The sequence below is a fragment of the Tiliqua scincoides genome, chromosome 1, assembly GCF_035046505.1.
Source record: "Tiliqua scincoides isolate rTilSci1 chromosome 1, rTilSci1.hap2, whole genome shotgun sequence".
Taxonomy (NCBI): domain Eukaryota; kingdom Metazoa; phylum Chordata; class Lepidosauria; order Squamata; family Scincidae; genus Tiliqua; species Tiliqua scincoides.
The window spans coordinates 295,997,845-296,021,144 of NC_089821.1; the positions used below are offsets into that span (position 1 = coordinate 295,997,845).

At 44.9% G+C, this 23,300-nt stretch overlaps 1 long non-coding RNA gene across 1 annotated transcript in view; it reads left to right on the forward strand.

Annotated features, from left to right (window-relative positions):
• The first annotated feature begins 14,691 nt into the window (after positions 1-14,691).
• Positions 14,692-23,300, forward strand: part of LOC136651923 (uncharacterized) — a 64,414-nt gene continuing 55,805 nt past the window's right edge. Inside the window, exon 1 of the long non-coding RNA XR_010794550.1 lies at positions 14,692-14,805. This is a non-coding gene — a long non-coding RNA (uncharacterized lncRNA). The remainder of the gene's footprint in view (positions 14,806-23,300) is intronic.

The following is a 23,300-nucleotide window of genomic DNA, read 5'->3' on the forward strand; positions in this document are numbered from 1 at the left end:
TGTTTAGAATTGCAGGCTTAAAGCCCAATCCTGAGCTGCCCGGCACGCAGGGCTGTCATGGCAGCAAAATGGTTGCAGCAGCATCCTAAGCATGACGGGCAGCCGGTAGCAGCTCCTCGGAGGAAGGGGACATTGACCCCTTTCCCCTAGTAAGGAAAGTAGCCCCGCAATGGGGCTACTTGACTCTAAGCAATAGCTGGCACAAAGTAAGGGAGTTCCATGCTAGGCCAGGAGGCCTGATGCAGGGCTTTGGTCCTTCCCCCCTCCCGCCCTGCTTCTTCCCCTGCCACGCCTTCTCTCTGCCCTCCCCCTGCCCCATAACAGCTCCCCCCATTCCCCCACTTACCTCTTCATCGTCTGCTCTGGAGCTCCGGGCAGCGGTCGCCTGTTTTCTGCCCTGTGCTGGCTCAGCACAGGCTCAGTATGTGTCACAGGCATGCTTTACAGCATGTTTGTGACACTGCACACCAGCACTGAGCTGGCGCGCCATGTTCAGGATCGGGTCCTTAGGCAGAAATCCTATCCATGCTTACCTGGGACTAGGTTTAATTGTTCTCAGTGGGACTTCTACTTCTAGTAGAAATGCCAAGGATTGGGCTCCTGGTTGTACAGCGAAACAATCAATGGTCTTTCCATATAGCAGGTTTGAAGCACAACAAATATGTAGTCATCTCTCACACCATGTATTGTTGCTGATAAACTGCTTCTGGCTAATGTATCTTTTGAGATTGTAATGCAGAAGTACAAGTCTAACAAGTACCGACTGCACCATGTCTATGACACCACTTAACATGATGAATGACAGTTCATTAACTTTAATATAATGACTGACTCAATTTGGCTTCCCGGGCTTGGACTTATAAACACAGTGTAGCCAACTGGAACACTTGTAAAGTGAAGAAACATAAATGTGCACCACCAACTTGAAATGTCCTCAGAGGAACTTTATTTAAGGCATCTAAGAGCAAAATTCCCTTGAGCATGTGCAGGGTGCTTTTCCTTTGTGAAGACAACCAGATTTTTCACTTTTTCAAGTGGGTGCTCCTTTTTTTAGCAGGGGGAGAGTAACTGGCCCACCTCACCCCAGCAGTGTCTGTTCTAGTGGCTGTCTGCTGGTATTCCTTTGCATCTTTTTAGATTGTGAGCCCTTTTGGGACAGGGAGCCATTTAATTATTTCATTTTTCTCTGTAAACCGCTTTGTGAACTTTAGTTGAAAAGCGGTATATAAATACTGTTAATAAATTAATAAAATTTTGTTTTCTTCTAGAAACTGATCTGACAGAGTGTCTCTAACCCACCTCATCCACCTCACCCATCCCAGTTGCCCCTAGCCAGACACACACTTCTGAATATACCGTTGCATCCTGAAAACACTGGATGCATTGATTCTGCCTTTGAATGCTTCTGTTCTGACAACAAGCCAGGAGGATAAAATTCCAGCTTGGCTAATAAAATTCTGATCAGTGGACAACACGGTATTAATATAATCTGTTAAAATACACAGAGAGACAGAAATTATGCTGGAACTTCATTAGCTGTGTAGCACAGTAGTACTACACGGTACAGCCCAATCCTATGGGCTCGTAGCACTGGCGGAACAACTGTTTTGAGTTAGATATAGGTGAAGTACTTGTAATATAAAGATATAGTCAAAATAATAATTGTGGGGATAAATGTACAATAAATAGCGTAAGGAGAGCAAAATGAGAATGCAATGAAAACAATCAGTTATTTAAAAGCATGAATGCAACACAGAGAGAGAGAGAGAGAGAGAGGTATCAGTTCCCAAACAAAGCATGATTTAGGGAAAACCTAATCTCCTGAAAGCAGAGAGGAAATGGGAAGACAGAAAGTGGAGGAGGAGAAAAAACCAATTGAAAAAAATGAGTTGTGTGTGGAGAAATATTCACACCTATGGAGATGAGACAATTACCCAGGGGGCAGGAGAGGAGATTTTGTAGTTAGCAAGGGAGAGGCCGGAGAAGTGGAGACTATGGGCCCGCTCCTATCCAATTTTCCAGTGCCAGTGCTACTGTTCTAATGGGGTATGCACTGCTTCCTGTGTTGGGGAGGCAGTCACAGAGGTCTCCTCGAGGTATGGGAACATTTGATCCCTTACCTTAGGGCTGCATAGCAGCTGCACCAGTGCTGGAAAGTTGGATAGGATTGGGCCCTAAGAGCCCAACTCAATATGTGCTGCCCAATGGCTGTGCTGGCACGAGAGTGCCAATTGCAAAAGGCACTCTGACAACATTGGGGATTGGACGAGTTTCTGGAGGAAAAATCCATTATGGGGTACAAGCCATGATGTGTATGCGCAACCTCCTGATTTTAGGAATGGGTTAAGTCAGAATGCCAGATGTAGGGGAGAGCACCAGGACGAGGTCTCTTGTTATCTGGTGTGCTCCCTGGGGCATTTGGTGGGCCGCTGTGAGATACAGGAAGCTGGACTAGATGGGCCTATGGCCTGATCCAGTGGGGCTGTTCTTATGTTCTTATGTTCTTAACATGCCGTTTGGCACACTGCCAGCAGCGCAGCAGGCCTGCACCTTCCCACCTGCTAATAAAAACTACTGTGAGATAAAGTGGGTTTTTTCATATAAGCCGCTAAAACTGCCCATGCAGCATTCAGCTGACATGGTGTTAAACACAAATCAGACACTGAACTTCCCTGTAGAATTCATGAACACACTGCATCCTCCTGGAATGCCTGCCCCAGTCTAAAGGTCGATGCGCTTATAATGTTGTTACATAATTGGAATCCAACAAAACTTTGTAATGGCATGAGGCTTCAGATCAAGGACCTCAGGCACAATACCAAGATGTACACAAAGTGAAACTATTTATTCCATGCATCTCAATAATCCTGTCAGAATATCCTTTCAAATTAAAAGACTGCAATATCGGCTCAGAGTATGCTTTGCAATGACTATCAGCAAGTCCCAGGAAGGGTCAGTTCTTAAAACAGCTTGGTCTACGCAAGGATAAACCAGGCCTTTCCACTGGAGCAAGTAAGGCCGTGTAGGGATTAGGAGGGAAGCAGAGAGGGGTGGAAAGGGACAGTGGTGAGCAGAATGGGAAGGAGATGGGCCGGGGTGGGTGGATTGGGCCTGGGAAGGGGCATGTTCAACTGTGGTGGTGCCCACTGAATCCTAACCCCGTTCCAGGGCTCAATCTGTTTTCCTGAATCAATGCAAACTTGCACCAGTTATCGAGCTGGTGCAGGTCCAAGTTGACCCATGGCAGCTGCTGGGGCTTACCCCTGAGGAGGCCTCAACATGCCAAAATTCCCTTGTGGGATACAGCAGAAGCTGTGTTGGTACAGTTGCATCACCACATAGGGCAGTCTTTTTCAAACTGTGGGTCGGGACCCACTAGGTGGCTCGTGGGCCAATTTCAGGTGGGTCCCCATTCATTTCAATATTTTATTTTTAATATATTAGACTTGATGCTACCATGGTACATGACTGCATTTGGGGAAATGTCACAGGTCTGTATTTTTAACAGACTATATATGTTTTTAACAATGATAGTAAATGGCACTTACTCCTGGTAAGTGTGGGTCTGATTGCAGCCTAGGACTGTTAAAAGTGACATAATTCTGCTTGATGATATCACTTCCGGTCATGACATAACTTCTGGTGGGTCCTGACAGATTCTCATTCTAAAAGGTGCTAAACGCTTGAGAACCACTGACGTAGGGAAGTGGGTTTGGTCTGTTTGTGAAATTAGCACCAGAGGGCAAAACTCCAAAAGTACTGTAACAAGAAGCACTGTCCATTTAGCTACTCAGTTCTTTAAATCTTAGGCTGGCAACAGGTAGAAAACAATCACTTTTTAAATCTATTCAAAGGTACAGGCACTTCATCTAGTTTTGTATATACAGGTCCAACCTTGTTATACACGGATTTTTTATATACGGATTTGACTCAACACGAATGACCACTGCAAATGAGAAGGAATGTGCTGATCCCTGGAGAAGTGGAAAAAATTCATCCCTTTAAAATCACAGTTTAAAAAACTGCTTTTTACTGTTGTAGAGAGACAGTCATGCAAGTGATTACAGTTATAACTTAATTTCCACAGATTTTTCATGGGGGGGGAATCCACAGATTTTTCTATCTTAAAGTGATGAGAAGTACCCTTTAAATTAAAGGAAAACAGTCGTTTAACAATAGCCTGGTTAATGTGAGGGAGGGCAGCCGGCTGATAATCCATCAATCATTCTCTCTCCAGCTTCACTCCTCCCTTCCCCCTGAGCATGTGAAAGAAGGCTGAATGGCAGTGATGATCACCCTCTCCATTCTTTTCCCCTCACTTCGGCTCCTGTTGAAGGGAGGGATTGCTGCCTTCTAGTGAAGCCTAAGCGCCTGGAGAGAGACTGATTGCTCTGTGTGTATTTCAAAAGGTCAGCAAGGTTGTTTTTAAATCACCAAGCAAAGGAAATTTGTTCTTTAAATTGATTTGCTTTAGTGAGTTTTTTGCCATTCACGTGAGTTCTGGGAACGGAACCCCCGTGAATAATGAGACTCAGCCTGTAACTCTAAGAATAGGAAAAATATTTGCAGCTGTGGGCTTGTGGTCTCTCTCTCTCTCTCTCAGCAAATGTAACTCAGCCCAGCATTTGTTTCCATCAGTAGGGGGAAGAATATGGGTAAGGGTGGGGGAGAAGAAGAAGTGCAGGGCCACACATGATTGACTGGGCCAGTGGTGGTTCTGGAGGGTCCAAGGGGGCAAAAAGCCCCAAGCACCATGTCTCTGAGCCCTGTGGGGATGGCACCACTATTGCTGCCGCCTCCGCCTGCCCTCTAGAGCAGTTCCATGGGCAGGCAATGCCCCACACCGTGTCCCCAGGCGCTCCGAAAGCCTTCTGAGGCCTCCAGAGCACCCTTAAACAGTACTTCAGGTTTTTGGAAAACTGGAAGTACTGTTTAATAGTGCTCCAAAGACCTCACAAGGCTTTCGAAACACTTGGGAATGTTGCGTGAGGTTCCGTATGGCTGGGTAAGCATCCCCTGGGGGGAGGTGGCATGTTACCAGGTGGCAGCATGTTGCGGTCCTGCGACCCGGGGCAGCACAGTGGCCAGGTCCACAACTGGACTGGGCTCAGCTGGACAGCCAAAATGAATTGGTGGGCTGGGTTATAGCCCAAGGGCAATATTTTGAGCACCCCTCGGTTAGAAAATTTAACAAAAGCGCTCACACTGCTAGCCTATGGATTCTAAGAATGGGTTTAGAAGAGGGACAGACAAGGATCTACTACACAGAGCAGAGGTGGTTGGCAATCTTCAGTCTCGAAAGACTATGGTATAAGCCTACAGCACCCAGTATTCCCAGGCGGTCTCCCATCCAAGTACTAATCAGGCCTGATCCTGCTTAGCTTCCGAGATCAGATGAGATCAGGCATCTGCAGGGTAACAATTCTGGTGAAGAAGCCTAAAAACTACATTGCCAAGGGACCGTATGTATTTGCGTGGGACAAGTGGCCAAGATGACCTCTCCTAATTCTGCTGGGATGGTTTCTTGAACATGGAAGTGAGAAGGGGTCACAAGCCTAGGCAGCTGATGTTCAGTAAGCTTCGCAAAAGAAACCGAACACAGCAAACAATTCTCAAATACACCGGCATTTGTAGAAGAAGACTGTGCATCTGGAGGTCTCTAGTCAGGCTTCTTATTGGGTTTTCTGGCCATAGACTGAAAGAGCAATGTTTTGAATCTGTGGACTCTATCTGGACTTATCTTTCATTTGTCAAGCACCCTTGATGATCCATCCCTGGTTGCCATGGGTGGGTCAGAGCCATTCTTTTGTGTTTGGCAAGATATAATTGGATTGAGCAACTGAGAAAATGGTCATAATCTCAGTTGATTGAGGACATCATGTGGCTGAAGAGGCCAAGGCAGTGAATTAAGTTTCAGTGTTTCAGTGGCTGGAGTCAAGAGCCAAGAGCCTTGAGGGCATGAAACTTCAAGGTGGGGCCAGTGTGTTGCAAGGCAGATAAGACAGCTCTGGCCAAGATGTGGCCTGCTGGAGCAATTTCTATAGGGCTTCACCAGGTAAAAAACCAAGAGAACAAGAAAGAGACATGGTTGTCCTTCTGAATTCTTTTTGAGGCCTGCTAGCTTTAACTTCAATCAAGAAGATGAACCAGTCTGGACTGAGCTTCATGCCAGAGACATGTGCTAAGACCAACCTTGCACTGATGGGGTGACCAAGTAACAATATGGTCTAAGACACCTTGATTGCTAGACAAGCATGGGGCATTTTTCACATATATCAAATAAAACTTGGGACATGAAATCTATTGATACAAAGTGTGGCATTGGCTGCTAGCCTGGATAGCTTTAAAAGGGTATTAAACAAATTCATGGTCTATCAGTGGCTACTAATCATGATGGCTTTGTGCTACTTCCAACAGCAGCAGCATGCCTCTGAATACCAGTTGTAGGGGAGCAATGGTAGGAGGAATGTACACCTCCTTCTTCTGCTCATGCGCTTCCCAGAGGTAGTTGGTGAGCCATTTTGGGAAACTCAGTGGCCTTTTGACCTGATCCAATAAGACTTCCTCACCTGTGCTCATAGAAGGGATATTGAGAAAAGCAAAGGCCAGCACTGGTGTTCCTCGAAGGGGGGACAGCAAAAAATAATAATATAATATAATATACAGTATTTATATACCGCCTTTCTTGGTCTTTATTCAAGACTTTATTCAAGGCGGTTTACACAGGCAGGCTTATTAAATCCACGCAGGGATTTTTACAAATTGAAAGAAGGTTCTCTCTTTCAAGAACCACCACATTCAAGATGTTACACTCCGATCTGGTTTAACATTCTGGCCTCCATCCTCCCACGCTCCGAGCAGATGGAACAGCTCAGCTGCAGCTTGCCAGCTGCTTCAAGGTCGCACGGTGCCGGTGGCCTCGAACTGGCGACCTTGTGGATGTTAATCTTCAGGCAAATGGAGGCTCTACCCTCTAGACCAGACCTCCTGCCCCTATGCTAAGTTCCCCTTCTTCCAGGAACATCAGTGAAGGCCAGCCATGAAAAGAACTGCAAATGAGAACATGCCTGGCATTTTTTTTTTTTTTTTTTTTTTTTGGGGGGGGGGAATGTAAGAATTTATTTGAAGTAGCAGGTTGGAACATATCTATCTTTGCAGAGTGCCATTTATGTGTTTTAATGCACAAGAACATAAAATTCCCTTGCTGGATCTAACAATTTTTTTCCCCTAAGACCACAAGACAGATGTCCCTGGAAGTTCACAAACAGAGCATGAGTGTGATTGTCGTAATCTATTGGTTGTCCTCAGCATCTAAAAGACAAACTTGCTGTGACATAGGAGTTCTGTGACTCCCAGCGTCTTTTCTCTTTTTCAAAAAGCAACTGCCAGGAAAGAAGAACCCTTTGCTCTTTCACCGATTCCCTGCCTAAAATCCATCTCTACCCCTCCCCAGCTGTTATTACTGCATAGGGGAGAACTTACAGGACTGGGGAAGTTTGGATCAGGGCAAGAAGGAAGGGTTAGGCACTTCCTCTGCCTGCAGTGGGGCCCTGATCCAAATTAGGGCCTCAACTGATTTTTGCAAAAGAAATCTGCCAGCAGTTCTAATGTTGTGTCCCTCTTGTGTCTTGTTCAGTTTGGCCCACCTTAATCAAGGCAGATTTCCTCTAAACATGCAGTTTCCATTCAGCTGTTTTGGGCAAGGATGACCCAATCCAAAAAGCAGTGTGGGCATCCGCATGGGGGTTGCTGCTCTTCCATCACTCCAGACCTTTGGGGCAATCAGATCTGGGGGAGGGGAGAATTGTGTTCCAACCCCACATGTTTTTTTCCAACTGTAGCCCTTGCTTTGTTCCCTTCAGAAGGAAGAAATAGAATTACCATTTCCTCATACAACAAGATATTGGGGGGGGGGGGGTAGCAGAATTACATTTTGCTAAGGGCAACACAGTCGCTTGAATTGCCACAATAGCCACTTTTGAGTGTGGCTAAAAGCATCATAGCTGATCATGTAATCAACAATACATGCAATCACATATTTGCACTGTGTTAAAACTGGGTCTACTGTCCCAGGGTCATGAAGTTTCAGCAGTATTTTTAAATACTCTGGGGTTACATGATCAAAATGCATATCTGCTCTACGCACTCTTCCAAAACTGGTTTAGTCACTTTTACTATCAGTAGTAAGAATCCAATCGGGCGGGGAGGGTAAATTTGACATAGTATCTATCAAGCAAACAAACTACCGGGTGTAAATGCCAGCACAACCAATCATGGCATGCTCAGGCGTACAACTAGCTCTTTTGTTAAAACGAACATTATTGATTTACATGTCATTTTAATAATTTGCTGCATTGCGCCCTTGTACATTCTTATCCAAATGGCATAGGGATAAACCAAAACAGTAGGACAAATCCGAGATTTCTTTAAGGAGGCACTCTATGGGTGATTCTAACAGATCTGGAACACATTCCAGAAGAGTTTTTAGTAAGAAAACTTGCACCCTAAAAGTCTAATGCTGTGATCCTATACATACTTTCCTGGTAGTTGGACACATTGAATTTAATGTTCTTTCTTTGTTCTGAGTAGATGTATATAGGATTGCGCTGCAAAAAATTGAGTGTGGCTTGAGCATTCATATAATTCCTTCTGCAAAACAATGAATTTAAATAACTTTGGTGGCTGTCTTAAATAGGTTTAAGCTGAAAGAAGTGCTACAAAAATGAATGGAGCTTACCTCGATGTAACAGATGCAGAGCCCAATCCTATGCATGTCTACTCAGAAGTAAGTCCCATTATAGTAAATGGGGCTTATTCCCAGGAAAGTGTGGATGAGATTGTAGCCTCAGCCATAGAACTCTGCAATTCCACAAGTCTACAATGCTGAAACTTATATGCCCAAGTATTTCCAGTTTATATGTATTAATGCAAAGTTCATGTGTCTATTTTATTCACCGTATGTCTCCTCTGACCTCCAAGTCTTCCAGGGAGCTTTCAGTCAATTCCATTTTGCTCTCACAGCCAGTAGTATGTGTGCCCATTCTCACTCAGAAATGGTGCCTTGGACTATTTCAAGGGATAAGCACCAAGTCAGGTTGCACCCACCACAACTTGTTTGGCCTCCTGTCCTCTCATTCACCCTCATCCATCACATCCGGAGTCCGAGCACTGGACTCAGGACCATGCAGAGAAATGACACAATTGCATTTCTGCCTTTGTGGCTTTTGGTGGATCTGTTGATAATTAAGGTGGTTTGCAAAGCTTGTGCGAAAATGCCCTAAGCTGAGGAGAGGTCTGGATCAAATTACGGAGTTATAAAAGCCAGCATAACACAACTTTGACTGTATTGTATTGGCAACCTTCAGTCTTGAAAGACTATGGTATCGCGCTCTGAATGGTGGTTCTGGCACAGCGTCTAGTGTGGCTGAAAAGGCCAATCCGGGAGTGACAATCCCTTCCACACCGGGAGCAAGTGCAGTCTGTCCCTGGTCTGTCTCCCTGACTAAGGGCCTTCCTTCTTTGCCTCTTAGCCTCAGACTGTTGGCAAAGTGTCTCATCAAACTGGGAAAGGCCATGCTGCACAGCCTGCCTCCAAGCGGGCCGCTCAGAGGCCAGGGTTTCCCACTTGTTGAGGTCCATCCCTAAGGCCTTCAGATCCCTCTTGCAGATGTCCTTGTATCGCAGCTGTGGTCTGCCTGTAGGGCGCTTTCCTTGCACGAGTTCTCCATAGAGGAGATCCTTTGGGATCCGGCCATCATCCATTCTCACGACATGACCAAGCCAACGCAGGCGTCTCTGTTTCAGCAGTGAATACACGCTAGGGATTCCAGCACGTTCCAGGACTGTGTTGTTTGGAACTTTGTCCTGCCAGGTGATGCCGAGGATGCGTCGGAGGCAGCGCATGTGGAAAGCGCTCAGTTTCCTCTCCTGTTGTGAGTGAAGAGTCCATGACTCGCTGCAGTACAGAAGTGTACTCAGGACGCAAGCTCTGTAGACCTGGATCTTGGTATGTTCCGTCAGCTTCTTGTTGGACCAGACTCTCTTTGTGAGTCTGGAAAACGTGGTAGCTGCTTTACCGATGCGCTTGTTTAGCTCGGTATCGAGAGAATGAGTGTCGGAGATCGTTGAGCCAAGGTACACAAAGTCATGGACAACCTCCAGTTCATGTGCAGAGATTGTAATGCAGGGAGGTGAGTCCACATCCTGAACCATGACCTGTGTTTTCTTCAGGCTGATTGTCAGTCCAAAATCTTGGCAGGCCTTGCTAAAACGATCCATGAGCTGCTGGAGATCTTTGGCAGAGTGGGTAGTGACAGCTGCATCGTCGGCAAAGAGGAAGTCACGCAGACATTTCAGCTGGACTTTGGATTTTGCTCTCAGTCTGGAGAGGTTGAAGAGCTTTCCGTCTGATCTGGTCCGGAGATAGATGCCTTCTGTTGCAGTTCCAAAGGCCTGCTTCAGCAGGACAGCGAAGAAAATCCCAAACAAGGTTGGTGCAAGAACACAGCCCTGCTTCACTCCGCTTCGGATGTCAAAAGGGTCTGATGTGGAGCCATCGAAGACAACAGTGCCCTTCATGTCCTTGTGGAAAGATCTGATGATGCTGAGGAGCCTGGGTGGACATCCAATCTTGGGGAGAATCTTGAAGAGAATCTTGAACACAACTTTGACTGTATTATGACCAAAAAGGGGTGTGCTCACACCACTTCCTCAGGAGTGGGAGGTTCCAGGGGTGGCTCCTCTTTGCAGGAGCTGTTTATCTGAGATGAGGAATGTTGTTGTCTTTGTTTTCTTTTGACAAATTATTCAAGCAGAGCACGTGGGAAGCAAACACACTCCTCAACAGGCAGGAGAACCACAAATTTTGCCTCAGTTCCTGTGGAGGTGATGAGAAGGATCACATCCACCTTCAGGAATCTGGGCTTCTCCCCACACCAAGATTACATCAAAACCACACATACAGCATGCCCTGAAACATGAGCTCTGCTGAAAGGTCTAACAGGAGAATCAATAATTGCTGTGAAGGGGATAAAAACCCACAACCTTCTAATATCTAAACATCCTCAGCATTCCAGCCAGATAATCCCATGTTTGTTCTGCAGACATTTCCACTGACAGTATTCAGGGTTTTTCGATCGACTCTGCTCTTCAGTTAGAGCAGGATGTCAAACATAAGGCCGGTGTGCCAGATGCAGCCCCCAAAAGCCCTTTATTTGGCCTTTGGAAGCTTCCAGCACCACCATCAGCTGCTGAGCTGTGCTGAGGTGTCACTGCTGAAAGGGCTGCCTGAATTGGGCTTTCCCATATCTTGAAAATATGATCAAGATTTGCATATTTTCTCTTCTGTCATTTGCAGCTACTGAGTTCTTAAGTGAGAAAAAGTGCTTATTTCTGATCATGACCTGTGTAATGACATAACTTTCAGTTTTATGACATAACTTCCGACCTGCGGCAGGCATCACGACTGCTATTCAGCCCACTCTCTAAAATGAATTTGACACCCCTAAGTTAGAGAATTCACATATTTCTGTATGGGAAGGCTTAGGTCCTGCAGCTGTTTCACCCACATGGAAACTCTTCATGTTTGCTGCTGAATTGCTGCAAACTGACTGGAAGTTTTCAGTAATCGGTGAAGACAGCAAGGGTCTAATGTAGTTTGGGTTGGCAGCAATTGTAGATTATGGCAGTTTTCTGGCAAGCTTTTACAGAAACTGTCACCAGTCTGTGACAAGCAGAGGCCCTGAGGCAAGTTCAACCAATTACTTCAAACTGCCATTAGTTTGTGACAGTTGTGATGACTGTTCAGTACGGCATGGGTCCCCCATGGGACCTGAATGCCAGGTTTCCGACAAGAGCAGAAAGATGACTAAGCCATATAGAACATTCGTGTAAACGTATTGTGTCATAATAGTCTTTGAGCAACACATCATGGTGGTGATGAGTGTCTCAACATTATACAAAATATAATATCAAAGAATTTTTTCCTCTTGTTTTCATGATACATGTGCCGCCTTTTTACATGTGCTGCCGCCTAAAGAGGTACGTGGGGCGGCGGCAAGAAATAGGGCCTTCTCAGTAGTGGCACCAATGTTATGGAACTCCCTTCCCCTTGACTTGAGAATGGCTCCCTCCCTCGAGACCTTTAGGCGAGGCCTGAAGACCTTGTTGTTTACACAAGCCTTCTGACTCTATGGCCTTTTTAACATCTTTTATACATCTTTTAGTTTTTTACAGGCGTGATTCCTCCTTGAACTGCTGTTTTATGCTCTTTTTATTCTGACTTTTATCTGATTACTGTTTTTATGGTTTCTCATAATGTGTTTTTAATATATTTTTATCTGTTAAATTATGTTTTAATCTGTTGTTTTTTAAATATGTTGTAAGCCGCCCTGGGTCCCTTTGGGGGAGAAGGGCGGGATAAAAATAAAGTTTATTATTATTTATTATTAAATGAAACCAGAACTCTGGGGTCATCCAGTGCAATGATGCAGGACAGACAGGAGAAAGACCTTCTCCAAATTAAGAGAAGGAGTTTGCTGCCACAGGACCCAAGCATGACCACTAGCTCAGAAGACTTTGAAAGGGGTTTAGACTAATTCATGGCAGAGGAGAGGTCATTCTCTAGCTAGTACACTGAGCCTGGATGTGCAGAACTGAAGGCACTCTACCTCTGAATGCCAGATGACAAACTCCGTGGCTTTAGACATGTTGTACTTTACAACATGACATGGCATGTGCTGAACTTATTTGCCTGTATGACCAGGAATGGTCAGGAGTATAGGAGGTGGGCAGGGAGTGTGGCTTTTTCTGTGCATAGCTCCAACGCATAATGTTCCTGAGTCTGTGTTATAATTTTCAGGAGAGCCAGGGAGTTGGGAGAAACAAAAAGGAGGTTCTGGAACAAATCTCCAGCCCTCTTTCTCTCTGCCTCTCGGTGATCTGAAGCATAGCTGAGAGAAGGATTTCACAACAATGCTAGAGAAAACATTTATAGTCTCTTCCCTCCTCCAATATTAATTTAAATTCCTTTGATAATTAAAAACCTCAAGTGTTTCATTAATGTAAATCTGCTTAGGCCCTCAGGCTGGGCAAGAATCTATCCAGGACAAGTAAACATCTTCCTGTGAGAATTGGGCACTAGGCCTGATGGTCCACTGATTAGATTGTTTAAAAAGATTTCCTGGTTATAGTTTCTATCTGACCATACAGTGCCATGTTTCATCTAATATGGTATAAATAGTATACCTAAGATCTCAAGGTATGGTTCTCTTTGCCTCTCAGTGACCTGAGGTGTGACAGAAAAGGATTTCACAACAATGCCAGATAAAACCTTTATACAGGCATGCCCCAGTGTCTGTGAGGGTTCCATTCTGCTCCCTTTACCTCCAGAGGATCCTCTTAGCTCAGCAGTTAAAAAAAAAAAAAGCTACTTCCAGTTTCTCCATGAAACTGGAAGTGATGTGTTAAATGTATTTTAATGTATTTTAATGTCTTATAAGGCATTGGAAGACCCAGGGAGAAACCACAGATAAACTGTTTACTGTTGGGCTCAGTCTAAGCTGGTCTCTTTGCGGCCACTGCTGAGCTCAGAGGACCATCGAGAGGCGAGGGGAGAAAAGCTCTTCTCGCCTCCGGAGGGAGCATACGGTGGGGCATGGACCCAATCCATGCATAAATGAATCCACGCATACAGGATATACGGATACAGGAGCTCCTTGTAGTTCCTTTCCTTCTCCAATATTAATTTCAATTCCTTTAATAATTAAGATCTTAGGGTAAGATGGCTGCAGACTGGCTCATGCTTTTTAGTAATTTATTTAATGTTTATGATGATTTTTTTAATGCTGCTGCTTGCTGGCTTGTAATGTGTATTTTATAGTTTGTGTGTTTTTTAAAAATGTATTTTAATTGGTTGTTGGGTGCCCTTTGGGGAGAAAGGCGGGGCAAAAATCTAATAAATAAATGAATAAATGAATAAATAAATAAATAAGGGAGACTTGGCCAAAACAACCCCTTCAAAATCAAGTTTCTGGCAGGACTGACCCCCTCACACTGACAACTGACCAAATTGCAGGTTTGGGCTTCGAAACAAAATCATGGTTGCAGTATCTGTGCAATTCACCTGAGGTTGGGTCCCATGCCACCTCTGGTCCACAAAAGTCATGTAAGTTATTTGGAAAATGAATGGATGGATGGGTGAAAAAGAAAATTCAGAAAGTAGGTTCTGCATGTGAAATTCCAGGCAAGCTAACAGGCCCCTAAACTGTGGGAGAAAATATCTATCAGATGATTGGCTCAGATCAGGACCAAATTCTCTATCAGGTTTTATACTGCTGTGCTTGGTCAAGCTTTCTTCTTCAAACCCAGGATTTCAAGCTCTGACATTTAATTGTGTGTGTGTGTTTTTTCCCCTTCAAGAAAGGCTGGGAAGCTGTTAACAATGCATACTAAGAAGCACATTTTGCAGTGCACTTTTCTATACACAAAACCACCATTGAGTCCTCACTGGTGGCCACTGGCAGCCAATGAAAATGAAATGTAAATTCTATGAGAAGCTATTGTTTTTATAGAGAACACATGCACTTTGTTGCCTGGCAGCCTACATAAATATTTGAAACCAAGCCTCTCTGATCAGCAAAAAACAAAACAAAACAAAAAAAAATACACACAACCCAGCAACAACGCAGACTCATTTACTCTGCACTAGGAAGTAGTTTACTTCCTCCACCCTTTATTTCAGGGTTGCCAACTTTCCCCAAGGATGGGAAACAGGATGCTGTTTATCAGATGCAGTTTCAACTACAGGTAAATGATGACTACCCTCATTATAAACTACAACAGATAATGACAGTGAAAGTTTTCCTGGCTGAATAACTGACCCACAGCCAGTCAACTTCACATTTTTATTTCTTTGTATTTGTGCTAACACCATTGCTTAGGGTGAAAAGGGCTGGTACTCTGTTGTGGGGGCCCTGGAGTAAAGCCCTCTTCTGAAACCATCATTCCTCCTCCCTCTGCTGCATATAGTAAAAGGGGTGGATGGCTGTCCCTCAGTGCAGACATTAGTGCAGTATCCCATTTCACCATTCAGTAAGTGGCAGAAGAAGGTTCCCCCCCCCAGTAGTTTGCAATGGCCCATTTGCAATCGTTAAGACTTTGTCACCATTTACAGTGCCCCCAACTTACACTACATCTGTGGCGTGGGAGCAGGTGTACTCCTTCCAGCCCCATCAGAGTAATATGAGAAACCTTGGGCCACATGGGGGTAATCCCCACCTCAGTGTTGTACCGGTCAGCAGCCTCATTTAGCAGACTGATGATGCTGGCATGGGAATCAATGCAGCATGGGCTAGTTGCACATGTCCCCGGGTCCTATAGTCAACCAGTGGTGTAGGAACAAGTTGTGCTGCAATTCTCACACTGGGAGTGACACACCACTGATATGGTATTCTCCCTTAGACAACTGCAGGAGAAATGCAGGGAACAACGACAGCCACTCTTTATAGCCTTCATAGATCTCACAAAGGCTTTCGACCTGGTCAGCAGGGATGGCCTCTTCAAGATTCTCCCCAAGATTGGATGTCCACCCAGGCTCCTCAGCATCATCAGATCCTTCCACAAGGACATGAAGGGCACTGTTGTCTTTGATGGCTCCACATCAGACCCCTTTGACGTCCGAAGCGGCGTGAAGCAGGGCTGTGTTCTTGCGCTAACCTTGTTTGGGATCTTCTTTGCTGTCCTGCTGAAACAAGTGATAAGTATGCATAAGAAATGGAGGAGGAGGCTGTACGTAACATTTTTTCCCCTTTTTCCACTCACAATATCTCTGTTGATTTACCTTAAGCAGATCCAATGACAGCAGACAAGTATGACCTCTGCCACAATTACCACTAAAGAGTAGATACTAAATGGGCTCTAGCCTGTGTTGGGTTGGATTTGTCAAGACTTTTTCTCTCCTGAGCCCTACTGCCCTCTACTGGTGCAAAAGTATATACAGCAACCTGATCTGCTTTATTTGCATGGAACTTTTTTCTTCTTCACTTTTAGCTATTCTTTGTTGACTATTCCATTGTTCATATGGAGCAGGTGACTTGGCAACCTTATGCGGCGTAGCCAGTTTAACCCCAGTGAGAACCAGGTTTTGGGCGTATGGACCATCTGTTTCAAGAGCAGGAGAATGGCTAAAAAAGCTAGCATCAGTTAATACTCTGGCAATCTCACACAGAGATTAGCATCGTGGAACAGATTCTTCATGAACAGTGTGTTGCTGGGCTGAGGCCAGAAAAGATATGGACATGGAACACATGATCTCCTTGTGGCAATGTCAACTACAAGGAGAGAGAAAAGCAGAACAGCAATTTCATTAAATACCAGGCCTGAACAAACACCACTCACATTTCACTTAAAAAAAAATTTCTTCCTATTGCCAACTTTCTGGCACCCCATCAAAAGTTACCCTGCCCCAGTAAGGAACTCTTCCAGGCAAGGCATTTTGTCTGGACTGTGCTGCTCCTTCTTGTCAAGGTTTGTCTCCTTTTCCTGAGCTGTGTTGTCTGTTGAACTTTTACTATTTGAGTTCAGGCTCCACACCTGAGTGTCGGTAACTTTGCTAATTTATTGACAGGCTTATTTACACAGGTCTCCAGTAGGGCTCTTAACACAGGTTTGCAGCTGGGTTTCTCCTAGTACAGCTTTTCTCAAACTGGGAGTCTCAAACTGGTGGGTCATGACCCAATGTGCAGTGGGTTGCAAACCCATGTCGTGAGCCAAAATGCGATGCTCCTTGTAGTGCTGCAAGGCCTTCTTGGGGGGGCCTCTTCTAGGTCGCACCAGGCTGGTGACCCACTCTATTAGTCTCTGCAGGTCTCCAAATGGCCGACAGAAGTGACCAGAAGCAACTTTCAATCTGCAGGTGTTAGTTCTGGTTTGACTGGAAGTCACTTCTGGTTGCTTCTGCAGGCCATTCTGAAGCCTGCAGAGTCCAACAGAGTGGGTTGTCAGCCTGGTGTGACCAGGAAGAGGCCTCCGGGGCCTCTCAAGAAGGCCTTGTGGTGCTAGAAGAAGCATCACAACCCACCGTGGAGGTTAAAAGTTTGGGAACCACTGTCCTAGGCTAGGGGGAAAGGGGAATTCGGAGACTTTCAACCCAATCCTAATTAACTTTCCAATGCCAATGCAGCCATGCCAGTGGGGCATATGCTATAGCCTGTGGTGGATAGAGCAGTCACAGAGGTCTCCTCAGGTTATGGGAAGATTTGTTCTCTTGTCTTCAGGTTGCCTTGTTGCTGCATTGGTGCTGGAAAGTTGGTTAGGACTGGGCTGGATGTTGCATTTGGTGGACCATGCACAGTTAAATCACTATGTCTCATCAGGCACAGCAAGTCCACAACAGGTTCACTGGACCAGCAACTCCTTCTGTTTCAAGCAGCAATGTTTGCTTTCAATCACCAAGCCTTCAAAGGTTTAAAACAAACTTAATGCTTTATTCAAGATCAAGTTCTAAATTGGACTTCCATTCAGACCTCTAGCTCTGCAGTAACTAATTAAATGGACGTGTGGCCTGAACTAGATTCCAGGGGCTCTGGTATAAACCAGCTCCCTCTGTTGACTTTTTCATATTGCTATATCCTTTCTTTTTAAAGAAAAAAGAGAAAAAAATAAAAGCAAACTCAATACAGCTCGAGCCTCAGTGGATAAAAAAAGATCTGAAACTCTCAATGGATAAAAACTGATCCGTGGATACCAAATCAGTGAAAAAATAGCTCTAAAAACCCACTTCCAGGTTCTTGCTCCTCCATTGTCCCCCCGGAATGCATTGGTACAGGCACTAATCCGCATTCGGCCACTAAATGGGGTGAATAATGAAATCTATTAGATTCCATTATTCACCCCATGGCTGAATGCAATATAGCATCTATACCAATGCATTCTGGAGTGACAATGGAGGAGTAAGAGACCTGGAGGTGGGTGTTTAAAACTAACTTTAACTCTGAGAAGCTTGCAATCGGTGCGGTTTAACAGCATGAAGGTAGGAAATTAGATGTTGGTGCTTCTTTGCCTTGTTACCGGGTGGACCCCAGTATCAGCAGTGAGTCAAATCAGTGGATGCCAAATCAGTGGATACCAAGGTCCCACTTGTATACAAAATCTTTAAGGTGAGCAGGACTCACCAGCAGGACTCAACTTTTACTTTTCCTAAGACTTTCTTTGCTGTTTTTACAGCTAACTCTGCCTTCTTGTTGCTTTGAGGATATTCTGATGATGAAGTTATATGATCAAAGTCCCCAGTCTTTACTGAACCTATAAAATCCACCAGGTGTAAATTGGGGCCTGTTATCTGAACATACAGTATCTGGTATTTCATACCATGCAAACTGTGTTTTTATCTTATGTATAAGAGTCTTGGCCTAAATGTATGGCAGAGACAAGATTTCTTAAAAATTAAAGAAGTAGCCCACAATATTTATCAATACCTAACTGCCCAATGAAACAAATCCATGCCAACTTTTACCTATGGTCTTTTAGACATTTCATGCTGTAAAAGTGTTTCTTTTGGCTGGCAGTCTTCCCAAGATCTACAAACTTCACATTTCTCCATAAAAGTTTTTAATTGGTCATTCTTTCCTGGCCAATAAACTGCCTCCCTGGTCTGTCATAAACACCCTTCAATTCCCAGATGAGTTGAGTGCATTTTCTGCATAACTGTTCTTCATAGAGTGTCTGGTATCACTGCCCATTCCGCACCCCAAAGTATTCCATTCTTTACACACAACTCATCCCGTTTTGGGAAATATGGTATTATCTTTTTAGGAACTTAGCTCCAACCAGCTTTGCAATACCACAAGTTTCATTTGCTGGATCGTGTTGTCTTTTCTCCATCTGTTGCTGAATCTCCCTCAGTCTTTCCTGTGAAATCGGTAGGTGTTGTACCACACTGATGGTTTCAACTTCTGATCTTTCTGAAGATCAGCTTCTACTGATCAGCTTCTACTAATCCTTCCATGACTGCTTCTAGGAGGTATACCTGACTTAAGGTATACCTGCCAACACAAGGTATCTCCCTGGAGGTTGAGCTGTTACCTTGCTTGAAAAAGGTAAGGAGGATCAACTGCTGGATGAAAGACTGTGAGACTGACAGCCCAATCTTCTAAAGTTTTATTTATTTTTCTGAATGGCAAATTATTATACATACATCCTTACTTATCCTCTCTGGCTTTCTTTCCCTTTGAGGAACTGGAGTGCCACTTTGGTCTTGTCTCACCACACCTGGGTGAAATCAAGATCACATGACCTGGAGGCACTTCTAAACAGGAAATACTCCATTTATTTTTTTAGCTGTGTTTGGGCAATAAAGTCTCGCATCCAAGTGTGAGCAACACATTTTCTTGTTTCATTAAACAGCATGAAAAGGATTTATTGCTTTTCTCCACCGCTTGCGCTTCTGGCTTTGAAAAGAGCTGGATGGTGGACTGTCAAGTAACAGGGTTCATAACATTGCAGAGCAATGCTTTTGGCAAAATGGGAATTGACTGTGAAAAATGGCAAGTGCACCTATTTCATGAGGCTTCCCGTGGAACTTTGCTTAGTGAGTTTAACATTGAAAGCTGCTAGAGTTGCCGACTGTCTATTATTTTACTTCTCGGACCACTCAACCTGTTTTATGGCAGGTAGCCAGTATCAGGGTCTGAAAACCAATGCGCTTCTGAGCTGGCCTGGCAAGGACTTTTCACTGAAGCCCAAAAAATAAAGAGGAAAAAAATAAAGAAAACTTGCAAAAGAAAAATGACTGCATGCAGTGAAATGGTTGGCAACCTTCAGTCTCGAAAGACTATGGTATAAGTGCTGCAGTGAAATGGGGCACAAATTACTTGGGAATGTTGCAAGACAGTATGCAAAGCATTTAAGCTCATTCCTGATTTTCTTAACTCCTCACTGACGTTCACTGGCATAGCTAGAGGGGGGGCAGGGCACTAAGTTTTGCAGGGAACCTCCCCACAGCATGCAAGTGGCCCCTCCCCCTCCCCTTGAGAGCCATTCACCTCCGTTTTCCCCTTTCCCGCCCAAATGGCTGCGGGGAGGCTCCCTGCAAAACTTAGTGCCCTGGCCCCCCTCTAGCTACGCCAATGCTGACATTATATTATGGACTCACTGCCAAACTCAAATGCCACCAATAAGTGGAACTGAACACATTTTTGTTTATGTTGAGGGTATTTGCAACACTATGGTAGAAATTTATCTGTTTCAGTCTATATCTATATATATAAATGTAGGGTCTCGTTATCCATGGGGATCTGTTCTAAGGCCACCCGCTGATACCTAAAACTGCAGATAATGAAGTCAGTGGTTTTTGCCCCTTTAAGCCTTCCAGAGGCAACTGTAGCAGTGCTCCATTTGCCTCCAGAGGGCTTTCTGAAGCCCACAGAGGCTGTGCACATCTGCCCACAGCCTCTGTAGGCTTCAGAATTACCTTTTTAGCAAAAAAAAAACACAACACAACTACTTCCGGTTTCCCGAGGGAAAACCGAAGTGACTTTCTTATGCCATATAAGGCATTCTGAGGAAGATCTCCAGAGATTTCCTCCTCCTGGGAAAGCCCTCCATGTGTTTCCCCAGGCCTCAGAATGCCTTATATGGCATAAAAATGTCACTTTCCCTTTGGAAGTAGTGTTTTTGGGGGGGACTGAAAAGGCCATTCCGAAGCCCATAGAGGCTGTGGGTGGACATGTGTGGCCTCTGCACACTTCAGAAAGCCCTCTGAGGTGACTGGAGCACAGCTCTAGTTGCCTCTGGAGGGCTCAGGTTAGGCCACAATCCGTAGATACGGAGGCCCCACCTTTATATTATATAATATGTTAATGGCAGATGATAACAGCCTGCTAATTGTTCTACCCTATCGCAGGATATCAAAATACAGTCTGAATTAAAACGTCTTGCACCACTTCTGGAAAATGGCCAGGCCTGGCCTTTGGTGGGTCTTTAGAATTCCACGGCTGAATGGTGGCCGCTAGGAATGTTTCTCTACATTGCCTAGTTTGGTGCTTCTGTAGCTGGTTTGAGAATATTTCAGGTTGATCTTAAAGATTGTGATGGCACATTGATTGGAGTAGAGGAAGTCTCTTGTGACCTGGGTCCAGGTGGTTCCCCAAGAAGATCATGCGTGATCTCGTGAGCACCTTGAGCACCTTGAACTGAGTTTGGAAGAAAACAGATAGCCAATTCAGACACTGGTATATGATGATGATGATGACCAATATGATATGATATGATGATGATATTTATATACTGCTTTTCAACAAATAAAAGTTCACACAGTGGTTTACATAACAAAAGAGGTGGAAATATAGAATTCAGGTCTCAGAGGGGCTTACAGTCTTTAAAAAAAAAAGACACAAATGAGAAACTGACAAATAGCCACTGCTAAAGATATTTGCAAAGGTACTGCTTTGCCTAGTTGGCAGGGGCAAATTTACAGCCCAATCCTATCCCTGCAGGCGCTGCTGGGTGCAGCCGCGCCAAACTGGCTACCGCTGCATCCAGTGGCACTGCCAGAGCTACCAGAGGTCTCCTTGGGGGAAGCCCCAAGCCCCACAGTGGAACTTCTCAAGTCTACGCCAGCTATTTTGGGGTGAAGACTTGAGAGCCTCTTTGTCGGTCTTTGCAGTCTGACATGGACGATAGGATACGGTGGAGCAGGGCTCTGCTGGTTCCACCTATCCCGCCCGGGTTCCTCACCCTGCCCCACCTTCCCCCTGCCCCGAATGTCTCCCCCCACCCCCAAGTCCCTCACCGCAGCCTGGAGCTCTTACTTTCCTCCAGGCAGCGTCCGGTGCTGCGCTCAGCGCTGACTGGTGCTGGGCTGGCGCCAGTGCTCACTCCTCTCTGGTGTTGTGGATTTCGTCTTACGGCATGTTTGCGACACCCAATGCCAGCTCTGGAGCTCAGCACCAGTGCTGGCTCACCTTAGGACTGGGTCCTTAGTGTGCTGAAGTCCCATATAAATGAATGAAGCATAAGCACTCAGTTACATTTGTTTGGATTGCTTGCAAACTTAATTTGGTCACCCTGGTACATGTGTGTCTCCCAGGTACAGCCAGAGTGGACTGCAGAGGGCATTGCTTCCTATGGAACACATAGCACATGCTTTCCTGGTGAACCTGCAAGAGTTGAGTGCTCTGAAGTCATTATTCTACTCCTATTTTCCCAAGTGTTTTTACAACAGCTTGTGCAGAATTCCTAGCTTCTTTATATGGATCTGGGGTTTCTTTGTATGCCTCTTTTGGGGTTACCTGTTGTTTTTCTGGCATTTTCTCCCCAGACAGCAATTTATGGCATCCTCAGCTTGTGTCTCCAGGTTTTATGCTGTGAGACTCTTGTTTGATTTTCTCATGGACCAGTTCTCCCCCCCCCCCCCCAGCATTTCCCTCATGCCTTGTATTGCATTTTTATTACAGTGGAGGCTCCGTCTACAGGTTCTTCCGGCTATTTGTTCCGAGACTTTTATTGGATTCTCAATAAATATGCATGCCATTGGGGGTCCTTAGCTGGTTTCCTTACCTTTTTTATTGCAACCGTGCTTCCAGCCGAAATGTTAAGCACCTATTTTGATAGCAATCTGGTTTCTCTGCAGAGCCCTCGCAAGGCTTCCGACATGTTTTAGTTGGCTAAGGTACATCTCAATTTCTGGAAAAAACCGTTCTTTCACGTGCAGGTCCTTGTTGCCTGTTGAGGCGGGCTTGGTGCTTTTTCCCTGAGTCACTTCCATTTCACCTTGTAACACAAATAAACCTGTGTCTTGTGGCAGGTGGAACTGAAAAAGCTCAGGTCCTTTTTTTAGTGAGGCAGAAAATCTCAAGGTTGTGGGCAGGAAACGAAAAACAGGTAATAACATCTTTGTGGAAACTCACCTCCCATTAATGAGTCCTATTCCTCTGAATTGAACATGTGGGCAACAGAGATATTTAACAGGACCAGTTGCTCAGGTTGACCAATTAAAAGATTGGTCTCCGTCAGCCACACTTCTTTCACGTAAGAAAGTCTCAAATACATTGATGACAAACGTCAATACTATCAGATGGGTAACTAGCCTGGTTATACAAAGATAACTTGCTGCCTAGTGAAGTACTTCTTCACACTGTGTGTAATTATTCAGTGGAAAATACATAGCAATAGCTACTAGGTTAGATATCTTCAAAAGTTTAGAGGAGTACAAAACTATCGCTGGCTATGTCATGATGGCTATATGCTACCTCCAGCCACAGAGGCACTATTTGTCCAAATAACATTGCAGAGAACAATGATGG